General features: G+C 42.9%; 1 pseudogene; it reads right to left on the bottom strand.

Annotated features, from left to right (window-relative positions):
* Window positions 1–1,478: 1,478 nt before the first annotated feature.
* Window positions 1,479–2,674, bottom strand: LOC147425815 (G-type lectin S-receptor-like serine/threonine-protein kinase At5g35370; annotated as a pseudogene).
* Window positions 2,675–13,490: the final 10,816 nt, after the last annotated feature.

Here is a 13,490-nt window from a genome sequence, read left to right as displayed (position 1 = left end):
TAATAGAATAGAAATAAATACAAACATCTATGTAAACTAATTATATACCTGTGATAAAAGAAGAAGAAAAAGGATTCTCATTTGAAATTAAGATAACATTTATACAGGAGTGCTAAATAATTAACTTACAGTTGCACCGTGGATTATGCACCATGGAGACATCGCCGCCATTAGCAATCACATTGGAGTGAGTGAAAACATGTTGAACAAAGACTTCTTTCATAGTCTTCTGAGCGACCTCGACTTTGAAATCCAGAACTCTTGCTTTCCATGCAAAACGAAATATGTTTGTTGCTTTCGAGCTTTTTCTTCTTCTTGGCTACATAAGAACCCAAGAACCTTTGCTTATCCTCTTCTCTTGCCACCTATTATCTGTAGTGAGAGAGTTTGAGATTGAGATAGTGCTTATGCTACTACATGGTCTTCTTGGCACACTAATGGTGACGCTGGTTGGGGACAGTGTAGAACAACCTCTAGGACTTTTTGGGCGAAAGCCATAGGTAAAATGGATAAAGCCATAGGTAAAATGGAGGGAGAATGAGGTTTTGAAAGCCTTTCATAAATGTAGTGGATATCTTTTAATGAAGGGAGAGAGCTAGCTATCAATCAGTAGTTAGGTGTCATGAACTTGACGACTACTAGCAGTTGGCCCTACTTTGTGAAAGCAGGAAGTTACCTAACGAAAATGGGACAAAACTCAATATTTTAAAATCTTTTCTTTCATTTTTTTGTTGCTTTCCATGTATTTCTACGTTACGTAAGGTTGCTACTCATTAGCTGCGCCTCCTTTTCTCTCTCTTTAATAAGGCCCTCCAAATGACCTCGATCCAAAATTTCCTAATGCCTCTCCAAGAAAAACCCCTTGAGCCTCACCAAATTCAGGTGCCTAACCGTCCCAATGGTGGCACCTCCACATGGAACTCTTTCTTGCCCTAGCTAATGCCTTCCAATTGTTTTACTGCAATTTTGGTCCCATCAGCAAGGATTCCTTCATAGACCGACCCGAATGACCCACCTCCCATCCTGCGTGTGAAGTTCTCTATTGCATTCTTGAGTTCCCTGTAGGAATACCTCAGTGGTAGCCCGGTAATGCTTCCAGCAAAAATTCTTCCTCTTTTGCATGAGCCACTTTCATTTGTGCCATACAAACCACCACAAACCTATGTAGAATACAATCACCACAACTTGAATGCATACACCCAATACAAAGACTAAAACAAGGAGAATCTTCTCAAACTGCATTAAGTTATCAAAAATGAAACTACTTAGCAAGTCACATAAGAAGCTACATAACAAGTAGCTTTTATTATACCTTCATAAGGTCTGAACTTACTTACGGATTATAGGAGAGATTAAAACACACATGCACAAATGAATGTACCAAATTCAAACACTACCACCCATTATCCATAATAGCCATATAAAGGCTCCTCAACCACCTTATTAACACAAGAACGTGACACGATCATTTACTTTTACTATGTGAAAATGTAGATACCTGAGCAGTTCAGCAACATGGAGATGTCCAAAACATTTATAGAGATGATCTTTCCACCCAAAAAAATATATATATGCCTCTAGATTACCATAGAAGAACCCCAAACAAGAGTTGTTCCTGGTACATAAAGCATTGCATTCATCTAGAGATAAGCCACTAACTATATCTGAGGAAATTTCTATCGCAAAGTAGGAAGCTGACGTAATTTTCACAAAATCATTATTGTGCTTATTGTTGCAAACAAGGCCTCTTGGCGGCACACATCCGTTGAGAGTTGCGAGAAGTTTGAATGTGGGTGTGCATGTGCAACCTTGCCCCGGGATACAGAGCCCATATTACCCACAATCGTTTAGAAGAGCACAAGCCTCTTCAATCACTTGCATCTGGGAAACCACCTATGAGCTAGAATTGTCATTTTGAAACAGCCTCATGTTCCCATTTAAGCCAAGAAGAAATCTCTACAATATGAAGGGCCCCCCCACCACCACCGTTGTTGGTATTCCCTTTGCTTCCCAATATGTTATTATCTATCTATGTCAAATATGGATATGCTAGCATTAGCAATCTCTGCATAAGCAAGCTCTGTGTTGTTGCTTGATGGCCTTAGCTCCCAGTAAGGCTCAGAACTCTCATAATTAACGTAGTGACAAGCTTGTGAGCTTCCATAGCCAAGACACTCCTCCCTACAGAGGGAAACCCACTCCTTGCACAATTCAGCAATCTTTTCCCGACAGGCAGCTTTTGAGTGGAGAGTAGGGTATCTGAGGGTGGTCAAAGGATTGCCAGACAACATCATTTGAGGAGTCGAGCAAGACAAAGTTGCCATTATTTCTGAGTTCCATGGTTTGAACATGTTCTATAGTGGTGGAGGTGTGCCAGACAAGAAAATCGGAGCCATTTGGGCCACCGACAGAGATGACGAGATGTGGAGATGCCGCCAAGGTTATCGTACTGGCCGGGGTTTTTGTCTCTGTAGGTATACTAGACAAGGGTAGAGCTCACCAAGTGGACGATCCCGAGGCTATGGGCGTTTGATTAGCCGGGCAGGTTTCCAAATTTAAGCTGGAAGGTAGCATTTGGGGAGACGAGGATGTTGATGAGGGAAGTCTACAGCCAGTAGTCAGAGCTTGCGATTGTGACGTTGGTGTTGAGCTGGGCACTGGATGTGAGGTTGGAACTTAGTGTAGAGAGAGAGAGAGAGAGAGAGAGAGAGAGAGAGAGAGTGCCAGAGGTTTAACAGCAAACGAGTCGAAAAGAGTTAACCCGTTGGTTTTGGAGAGCAGGGGAAATGACGTTCGTGCAGAAAGTAGTGTTGAATCGACAGCTTGATAGCGAGAAAAGCGGGACTTTAAAAATTGCTGTTGGTTTAAGGGATCGGAACGTCGGAAGCATGTCTTGATCCCTACCCTACTTCTTGAGATAATCCTAATTTAGGGACTGTGCCCCCTCATCGCAATCTCGCAAGGGTCTCTCCGATGGGAATGTCACTAGATCTAGGGTCCAAATTAGGCGGCATGGAGCGGAATGATCTCAACCATTGGATTGCCAAGTAAATTAGGGTGAACTAGGGAGTAAACTAGCGTAGTGTACACCCACAATGCCCAATAAGGCGTTCCCATGGGAAGCATGAAGTCTCAACCTCACCCAAATGCGATGCAGGTACGATAAGCTAGGCGTGACCTAGACGATGAACACGTAAATTCAAGGTGCCATTTTTCCCTTTTGAAAATTGTACATGCCAAATCACCTAGTGATGTAGAGTTGTTGATCCTGTGGTTGATCCTGTGTGAGATAATGACGTGCGTTCCCTCTCTCTCTCTCTCTCTCTCTCTCTCTCTCTCTCTCTGAGCACATAAAGTTGATCGCTAGTAAGCCACATGTTGTAGGGCTCGATATTGATGTGATGTGTAGTCTTGAGGCCACGTGTACGTTGACTAGCCATTAGAATCATTGTCATGCCCCAGCCAATCGAGAACAATTTTCTACATCATTCAACACATGTCTCTCAAGTCTTCAACATGCGTTAAATCTAGTCTTGATCCTCTTCGTCGATTGAGCAATCAGGATCTTGCATGTGCTCAAGACTCTCATGTCGAGTCGACAAGCAAGCCTACGCCTTCCTTGGTGACTCAATGACCATGAGCCCCATTTGTTATCTCTCTCTCTCTCTCTCTCTCTCTCTCTCTCTCTCTCTCTCTCTCTCTCTCTCTCTCTTTGTGCACACGGCTACTGAAAGGCCGAGGGGAGACTGAACTCTGGATCCTCCTCCCAGCCAACCTATTATTGGAGAGCCCATGGCCCTTTGCCTTAAATGGATCCCCTGTCCACACCTTCAGTCCGGCGCTTGGCCTAAGTCCTTGACTCCCCTAGGTCGGGCCCTGCCCTCTAGCCCTTGGCCTCACAATACTCCCCCCTTGGAGAAGCGTTTTTGTCCTGGAAAACACAAATGGTAGTATCTTCGTAAGAACACTGATGTTTTCCTTGTTGGCATCCCATACGCGAGCCAATTGTCCATATGGCTGATACTTGGTGTAGTGAGGAGGTTCAACAAAACCAAGAGCAACATCTTGATTTTCAACAATGTTGTCCTTTTGCAACCACTTGTATCTAAATGGTAACTCATTTTATAACTCACTTGAGTACTTTAAAGGAGTAATCACAACTAAGAGGTGTCTAAAGGCATAACCAGTTTTCATAATTTCTGAAGGTACTATGAAAACTTCTGAAGGTACTGGAATAATGCAAGAAAACCTTGGTGCAACTTTCCATGAAGTTGTGAGCCAGATTTTCAACTCGCGTGAGTATCTTGAAAGCTCATAGCTACTAAGGGATAGAATAGAGGGTGTCCTCACATCAGACTTCTGAACATTTTGGAACACACAGCATTAGGAAATTTCAGAGGTCATTTGGAGGGCCATATGAAGAGAGAGAATAATAGAGCGCGTCCAATGAGCACGAAGGCTACGTTACGTAGGAAAGTACGTGGAAAGACTCAAAAAATAGAAAAATAGCATAAAACTTTCACGAATCTAGGATTGTAGCATCGTAATTTCCTTCCTTTTACCGAGCTTTTAGGTGCTTGCATGTGGTCCCACTTCTGATATTCTCTTATGGTCATTAACGTACTGGAGGGTGACCATTAAGCCCGCACAAGATATTGGAATTCTAAAACACTTTCCCTCCATTAGAATGCTTTCAAAGTGAATCTCCGTCCACTAAAGCTTTTCTCTGAGAGCTATGGCTTCCACGTCTTCTCGCCCAAGAGGCTCCAGGTGTTTATTGTCTCTCACACCAACAACCAACAACTGCACTTTGCCTAGAAGGCCAAGTAGTAGCATATCCTCAATTACAATATCAACTTCAATAAGTGCAGAGAACCAATGGGTTGGACAAAGGATAAACAAAGGTTCATGGGTCCTCATGCAACCAAGAAGACCCAAGAGGTCTAGTGGTATCAACGTTTACCGCTCAACATGGAAGGCCAGAGTGTTGGATTTCAAAGTTGAAATCGGCAAAAGACAGTGTAAAGGAAGTTCTTGTTCAGCATGTGTTTCCCCATCCAGAGGTGATAGCAAACGGTGGAAATGTATCAGATATATATCAACCACGTTGCAATTGTAAGTACTCTTGACATGTGAACTTACTGATACTCTCATTATAACTTTTCTTATATATTTTGCAATGTTTCTCCCGCTTGTTATGAGCAATGTCTCCATTCTTCACAGCTCAATTACATTAGATTTGTCATTTGTACTTATTGATACTCTTAGTTTAACTCTTCTTATATATATTGCAGATGTTTATCCCTCTTCTTATGAGCAATGGGAGCCTGTGGAGTGCATAATAGGCCTCTTCCATGTTGTTCATGCCCACATTGGTTCTCTACAGTATTCAGGGAGGAGCAGCAAAAGACTGGCTGATGAGGGAATATTTTTTTATGACCACTTCTACCAACTCAGCTCAGGGAATAAGAATGGCATGTTGGTGAAAGTGCCTCTACCAACCGATTGGAACACTGTGGACTGGCCAGTTCCCGAGGAAACAATGGTGGAGGCAATGCGAAGTAAGCTCTACAAGGATATACAAAGGTCTCTACGTAGCTCTATTCCCACCAAACTGGTTAGAATTGCAAACTTTTGTCCTATTGCACTCTTCATAGAGTTGTTTCATAGCTACAACATCCATGTTACGAAAACTATGTTCATGTGCAAGTCATTTCAGCAGTCATCCTGTGACAAACTTCTTGACAGAGGATGGTATGCAAAGGAAGAGATTTTACGGTGCGAGGTCGCGCTTGATACTCTAGTTGTCAAGTACATGATTGCAAGCCAATCACTGTTACTCTCGTTTTGGTATATGCGATCACAAATGCTCAATGGTAAGTACATTCCTATGGACCAGGTTTCTACAGGTTTGGAAGATAATCCTGCTGTGGATGTGGAAGTGATTGATAAAGAGCATGGCCTACTGTTGGTGGTTACAATAAGGGAGCTATGCAGTCTTCAGCATTTGCGGCATGACATAATTGAAGAGTCAATGGACAAGGACCTATCAGATTTTTCCTTTTTCCTAACTGGCCGTAAGGTGATGCGGCGAAGGGAAAAAGATATTTTGTGCAAAGAGTTGGATGGTCGGGTTGAAGTAGTGTCAATGTAACAGATATTCTTGTGAACCCAAGTGTATACAAATGACTTTCAATACATGAAGTTTATTGAGCTCATTTTTCAATTGTGCCCTGTGAAAAAGTGTGCTTGAAATACATTTCTTTACCATGTCAAATCTCTCTCTCTCTCTCTCTCTCTCTCTCTCTCTCTCTCTCTCTCTCTCTCTCTCTCTCTCTCTCAATGTTAGACAAGACAAAGACATGATAGAAGAGTCATCTTAATTCATTAGAAAGTACAAACTCGTCCGTGAACAATGGACTGATATACAATTTCTGTAAGTATGGAATCAGAATGTCTTCAAGGTAAAAATCGAAGGAATGCCCCTCGAAAGAAGGTGGTGAGATAGTTGTTCCCGGCGGATTTAGTTCTCCCTTTTCAGGAGTATCATCAATCAGTAGTGTATTAGTTGCATCAAAGGGTACACCGATTTGGCTGAACGGTTTGTACAAAAGAGGTAAGTGTGGTTTTTTAGGGTGGTAGTGGCCCTCAACGGTAACGCATTTTCTTTGATCATACAAAAAGGAAAAATCTGACGTGTGAGCGTCGCATACACTGCAAACTATTGTAACTAGTGGCGACAAGTTTTGCCTTTGCATTGAAGACCATATGGCAACTCTGAAGCGCGGAAGAAGAAACTGAATAAATTCCTTGGTTCCTGGACGAACCACGACTCGACAAGTTCCCATCCGAAACGTTTGCAAATCCTCAAAGGGTTCTGTGTCACCGAGAGGCACCCGCATCAGCAGCAATCCATTGACGTCCAAGATAATCAACCTCTGTAAAAGTTGACAAGTACATATAAGTAGTTAGAAGCTGAACATATTTTGCCATACTTGAATAGACATTACCGGAACAACCGTATCTATAGGTAGCAAGGGTCCATACTGGGTCTCTGTAGTGTTCATGTCGTTGTTGCTCTCCTCTGCTTTATCTTCATAGTCATCATTCACATCTTCATCAGGGGTCTCCCCCATGGCTCTTTCTGCCTCATTCATGGTTTCCTCCAAGGTCTTTTCCTCTCCCTCGGTTGACCGGCTTGCCTCATACATCCTTGCCTGATCCATATCAGTTTGCTCATCCCTAGGCCTGCTTTCCTCATCCATATCCTTTTGCTCATCTATAGGCCTGCTTTCCTCATCTTGGGTTTCAGCCATAGCCTCTTTTGGCTCCTCCACTGGCTGACTTGGCTCTTTCATTGTCTCCTCTGGTTGTACACTAGCACCTTCCATATGCTCATTTGACCTTTCCTCATCCTCGGCTCTTTCATCTTCTGCTGATATGACCCCCTCGGTCCGTTGTGATTCCACTGTATCGGATGCAGGGGTTTGTCGTGGTGGCACTTCATGTATTGTTAGATCAATAGTGCGGTCATCCAAGCCGCTATCTTCAAGCTCTCTGGGGCTAGACATAGTAAGTAGGTGTTGCATTAAACTTACCCGGTATCTTTGCAAATAATCATATGTGTAGTTTTTAAAGCACTCTGCAAAATTGAAAGACCACATGGTGAGAATTCTTTTATAAACTAAACCAAAACTAACTGAATGCATTGCCAAATGGGTACCTTAGTCATGAAAGGTTTTAATGCAAAGTAGCTTTGCAGGACATATTCTGCATGGAGAAGACATCTCCAGCCGCAAGAATTTCCATCGGTTTGATTTGGGACAGGTACATCTTTGATTGGGGCCTTGTATAGTTCATACCTTCCACATAGCTTGCCATAGGCAAGCAACAACCTCTTTATACAAGTGCACAAATCAATGTCAAGATGTTAGCATGAGGCTTCAAATTTACATGGATATCTATAAGAAACACTTTCTGATACAAAACACTTACAGCCTAATTTCAGGGTGGGTTCCTTTTATTGAATTGAACACCCACACTGCTGGTTGGTCAACATCAAGGCATATGAGACTCCAGTGATGGTTGTTCTCATATGGAAAGATGATGACAGTAACTTCCAACATAGCACAGTGGAGAAACCAACTCTCAAAGGTCCCAGATGGATTGTTCTTTTGTCTAATAATCACTGACATTTGTGGATCAAGAAGAAACACCTCTGTGTGGGTGTGCAGTGGGAGTTGACTTTTGATCAGGCTGCAGAGACTCTACCTAAGTTAGCAAACCTATTATCTGAGTTTTCAAAGCTAGCAAGATAGTAACACTTACTTAAGACAAGCATAGATAATTGTGTCTGAAATCTGAGCATCTGGATTCTGCAATAAATTAATGTCCACTTTTTCCAGAGCTAGCTTTCTGGCTCCATCTACAAATGGTATCTCTGCAAGCAAACCATCCTTCATTGAAAGTAGAGTTTCTTGATTGCTTGCCTCTATGGACAGGGTCACATTGCATTCTCTTTGCCTCTGGGACTCCACTGCTACTTTTGCTTTCTCCTTAAGCTCTGCTTCCCTCATGTCCTCTGTTTGGCGATCAATAGTCTCTGCCCTTGCCCTTGTATTCACATCATGTGTGACATCTACAACTGTGAGTTGTGGCACTAGCTCCGGGGGGTATAAAAAAATTTCCCTCATTTTCTTATCCCTGCAGACATTGGGGACCAGTAGTTTGTCATACCTCCACCTTATTCTTTTCAGTGTCTCACTATCTTTGTCCATTATAGTAACCATGTGGGCATGGGCTGCAACAATGGTCATGTCACTGAAGTACTCCAGTAGGAAGTCCTCTGCTGCTTCTTGTAGAGCCATTAATGCCACCACCTTCCACCTTTTGGTGCCCCAGGTAGCTTCTTCACATATGGACCTCACCATCCTCTGAAAGGGCAGCTTTGGTATATATGCATAAATCTACACATTTTTGTGCCTTTCTGATTTCTCTGAAAAGTCCCATGCAGGTTTGTAACTTCTTCACCCTTGGCCCTTTCAGAATTTTATTGGGTTTTCCAGTTCTTTTCTTTGGGGTTGTAGATCTGCTACTTGCTTTAGATGCTAATCCTGGTCCCTTGCCTGCCTTCCTTGCAGTGGCTTTTGTTCTAGCCATTTCACTGTATACAAAAAGAAGAGTCTCTCTCTCTTTCTCTCTCTCTCTCTCTCTCTCTCTCTCTCTCTCTCTCTCTCTCTCTCTCTTCCTTTCTATAGCTTAGCATATTTAAATAGAGAGAGAGAGAGTCAGAGAGCCCATTACTAAAGGCGCGCGTGGAGCACGTTTTGACCTCAACAAACACCTCCGCGCGCCGTTAGTATAAGGTAAAAGAAATACTCACTCTCTCTCTCTCTCTTCTCCCCGCCTTACATCATCTCTCTATAACACTCAGACATACACTGGTCAATGCACAGTACTAACGGCTCGCATAGAGACATGCACACCGGTTATGCCTCTCTATGTGCGCCTTTGGTATAGAGAGAGAGAGAGAGAGAGAGAGAGAGAGAGAGAGAGAGAGAGAGAGAGAGAGGCTATGTGTGTGTGTGTGTGTGTCTGTATTTGTGTGTGTGTGTGTGTAAGTTATATTTGTGTGTGTGTGTGTGTGTGTGTCTCTATGTGTGTGTGTGTGTGTCTCTATGTGTGTGTGTGTGTGTGTATGTTATATTTGTGTCTGTGTGTGTGTGTGTGTGTGTATGTTTTATATGTGTGTCTGTGCGTTTGTGAGTGTGTGTGTCTGTGTGTGTGTGTGTGTGTGTTGTGTTTGTGACTGTTTGTGTGTGTTGTTTGTTAAGACTGAGCTTGGTACTGTGACAGAAACAGAGAGAGAGAGAGAGATAGAGGCAAAGGTAGAGGGAGAGAGAGAGAGGGCCAAACCTCTTGAGGTCGCAGACCTTCGTATGTCGATGGGTCGGCTTGCTGTCGGAGACGCAGACGACGGCTCTTGCACTCTCTCTCTCTCTCTCTCTCTCTCTCTCTCTCTCTCTCTTTCACTCACTCTCTTTCACGAGGTGTGGTTTTTCTCTCTCTTGACCTCTATATATGACGTACAAAAGTATACGGTCTCAATAATGACCGCACGTGTGACAACATGCAATTATACTCTAATTTATAGTAACACGTGGGGCGCCGCCGTGTGTATCCGTTATAAGTGTGATTTTGAGAGAGAGAGAGAGAGAGAGAGAGAGAGAGAGAGAGAGAGAGAGAGAGAGAGCCATAGAAAGAGAGAGAGTGATAGAGAGAAAGAGAGAACAGATTGTGAGAGAGATAGAGAGAGGGAGAGACACAGATTGAGAGAGAGATAGAGAGAGGGACTCCTTACTCTCAGAGAGAGAGAGAGGGAGGGAGAGAGACACCTCCCTTGGAGTTTCTGCAAACCCCACCAACAAAAGGTGATCCCTCACTCTTTCTCTCTGTATTTCCAACAGTTGGTACAAATTGTGTGTGTGTGTGTGTGTGTGTGTGTGTGTGTGTAAACAAAGAAAAACCCAGACTGTTGTTCAACACACACACACACACCTCAACACATACTTCCATAGACAGAGACACACACACACATACACACATACACACAGACACACACACAGAGATATACGCATTCTCTCTCTCCCTCCCCTCTCTGTCCCCGTTACTAACGGCGCGCAGAGCCAACCAAACACTGGCTGCAACTCTCTCCGCGCGCCTAAAGTATAGTTATGACTCTCTCAAAAAGCACGTTTGCGTCCTTGCGCGCCTTTAGTACAAATAGACACATACAAAGAGAGAGAGAGAGAGAGAGAGAGAGAGAGAGAGAGAGAGAGAGAGAGAGAGAGAGAGAGAGAGAGAGAGAGAGAGAGAGAGAGATAGATAGATAGATTTTATTATCGTCCTCGGAGGTCAAATATGACCTATGGGACCAAAGTTACATGTGATGTAGTATGTGTACGGCTGATGAGTGACTCTCGATGCTCCAAAATTGTAGTGATGAGAGTCGCAATGGAGAGCCCACACTTCGGCTGGGAGAGGAAAGTGTGTAGGTCTAAGTTATGGCTGAAAATGTGAGAGAAGCAAGTTCGGATGTGATCAAAAGCTGAGCACTCTAGTAGTGTGTGGTACTCAGACTCTCGAACTTGCAGTGAGCATAATGTGCACAATCGATTTGACTCTTCTCCATTTCCCCAACGCCCTATCTCGCATCGAAGGAAATGGGAGCTAAGCCGAATTGCTGCGATAGTGCGTATCGCGGACAAGGGAATAGGCTCAAGCATGTAAGTGTGAGTACGGTTTCCTCTCTCAGCGAAGAACATGGTTTTGTAGTTGGGGGCAATATAGGTGGTGCAATGTATGAAGCGTGACCCACCGGATTTCTCCCAAGCCGTAATACATTGGCGTTGTAGAAAAGCTTCATTCACTTGAGAGTCAATTGAAGCATCATGTAGCAAGTGTAATGCATCCCATCCCCAAACCACTTCTTTATGTCTTTCATCCATCCCGTGCTCAAGATCTTGCTTTTATGCGTCTTTTGAACTTTGTTGCTTGCTTCCCATGCAATTGTAGGAAGTCGATGTGAGGGGTTTTGACGCATCTTTATCATGTACTCCACAACCCTTTCCATGCCCATAACCTCAATTGGAAGAGATCCTGACTCAAGAAGTAGGAGCATATATGGTGTTTGTGTCTTAACTTGGAGAAAATTTGTAAGAAAACGCTTTTGGACATTCTCAAACTCTTTCCAAGTAGACTTTGAGATGTTCCCACCCCACACTTCAACTCCATAAAGAAGAACCGGTGTCACCAATGCATCAAAAAGATACTTCTTGAGAACCCAACACTTGATGTTTCCCGCATTACACATGTTTTCAAATGCATAATATGCTCTCTTTCCCGCTTCCAAACGACGCATAGCACATTCATGCCACTTGTGATTGGATGGAACCTCAAGGCCAAGGTACTTAAAGCTCTCAACAACTTCAAGTGTCTCGCTGTTGTACACAATGCATGGCTTCTCCTTATGGTTGGTTTTCACAAGCATAACCTTTGTTTTGGATTCATTTACAATCAGCCCACTATGCAAGCAAAATTTCTCAAGGACAACCATAAGCTTTTGTGCATCTTCTAAAGTGTGTGCTAGAAGCACTACATCATCTACATACAACAAAAGCATGATTACCGCATTGCAAATAGTGACCTCTTCAATGCCTTCTTCTTGCATAAAGTCAAGTACCATTTGTTCCAATTGATCGATGCATAGACCAAAGAGTGTTGGTGACAATGGACATCCTTGTTTAACCCCAATAGTGCTTACAAAAATTTCTGAAATTTCTCTTCCCATGCGCAATTGACAAATCACCTTCTCATAGATTCGAGAAACCGCAAGCATAAACTCACTTGGCACTTGGAGTTCTTCCATCCTTCTCCACAAATTGTTACGTGGAATCATATCAAAGGCTTTCTTAAAGTCCACAAAACAACAATACAATCGCTTGACTTTCAACCGACTTTCCTCCATGAGAGCACGAAGAGTGACAAGATGATCAATGGTGCTATGGCATCGACGAAAACCCGCTTGTCCCTTTGCACGCTTGTCATTCTCTTCAGCCCAATCACTCAATTTCATCTCCATTATGCACCCAAATAACTTTGCCATAAGAGACCCAATCATTATAGTCCGGTAGTTGCTTACATTCTTTACATCCCCTCCTTTATGCAAAGGCTTAACCCAATTAGTACTCCAATCATAAGGCATACCATGTTGAAGTGCAAGGTTGAACATATCACACATCCACTCATGGGTAAAATCTCCCGTCCATTTGATCATCTCCGGCTTGATACCTTGAAGATCTCCCGCTTTGCGAGTGGCCAACTTTTCAAGCCCACCGCATACATCCTCAATAGTAAAAAAAGACGGCATACATGGGAGTGAACCATAAAATGGCATTTTTTCAGTATTTTCTTGCTCATATAATTGCCTACAATGTGTGTACATATCCACTAGACTCAAGTTACCAAAATTCTCAACCCGCTTGCCTCTCAAGTTTCTCCAAAATCTTCCACATGCATGTGCCTTTTCTTGGACTTGAAATTCTTGTTGCTTTACTTCCCATCTTCTTTTCTTCTTTTGAATCAATGCCTTGTATGTATGCAAATGACTTTGATAGTTGTCTTTGTCCATAGTTGCATCAAGCTTTATCAAGGACTTTCGAGCATCTTGACATTCTTTATCAAACCACCTTTTGCGTAATCTATCTTTGTTGATACCATGGAGATGCTTTATGGCAAAGCATTCTTCCGCACAAGAACAAATAGCTTTCTTGAAAGCTTCCCGTTTAGTTTCCAATGGTGCATCACATTGAAGCTTTGTCATCCATAATTTTTGCTCAACCATTTCAATGTACATTGGTGCCTGTTTGAAATCCATACATAGTGATAACTTCTCTTTCCTTTGGCTGAGATTATCATGCTTAGTTGCTTCT

The sequence above is a fragment of the Adiantum capillus-veneris genome, chromosome 24 (assembly GCF_014529385.1).
Source record: "Adiantum capillus-veneris isolate H3 chromosome 24, ASM1452938v2, whole genome shotgun sequence".
NCBI classification, from domain to species: domain Eukaryota; kingdom Viridiplantae; phylum Streptophyta; class Polypodiopsida; order Polypodiales; family Pteridaceae; genus Adiantum; species Adiantum capillus-veneris.
This window is presented reverse-complemented; position numbering and strand designations above follow the sequence as displayed.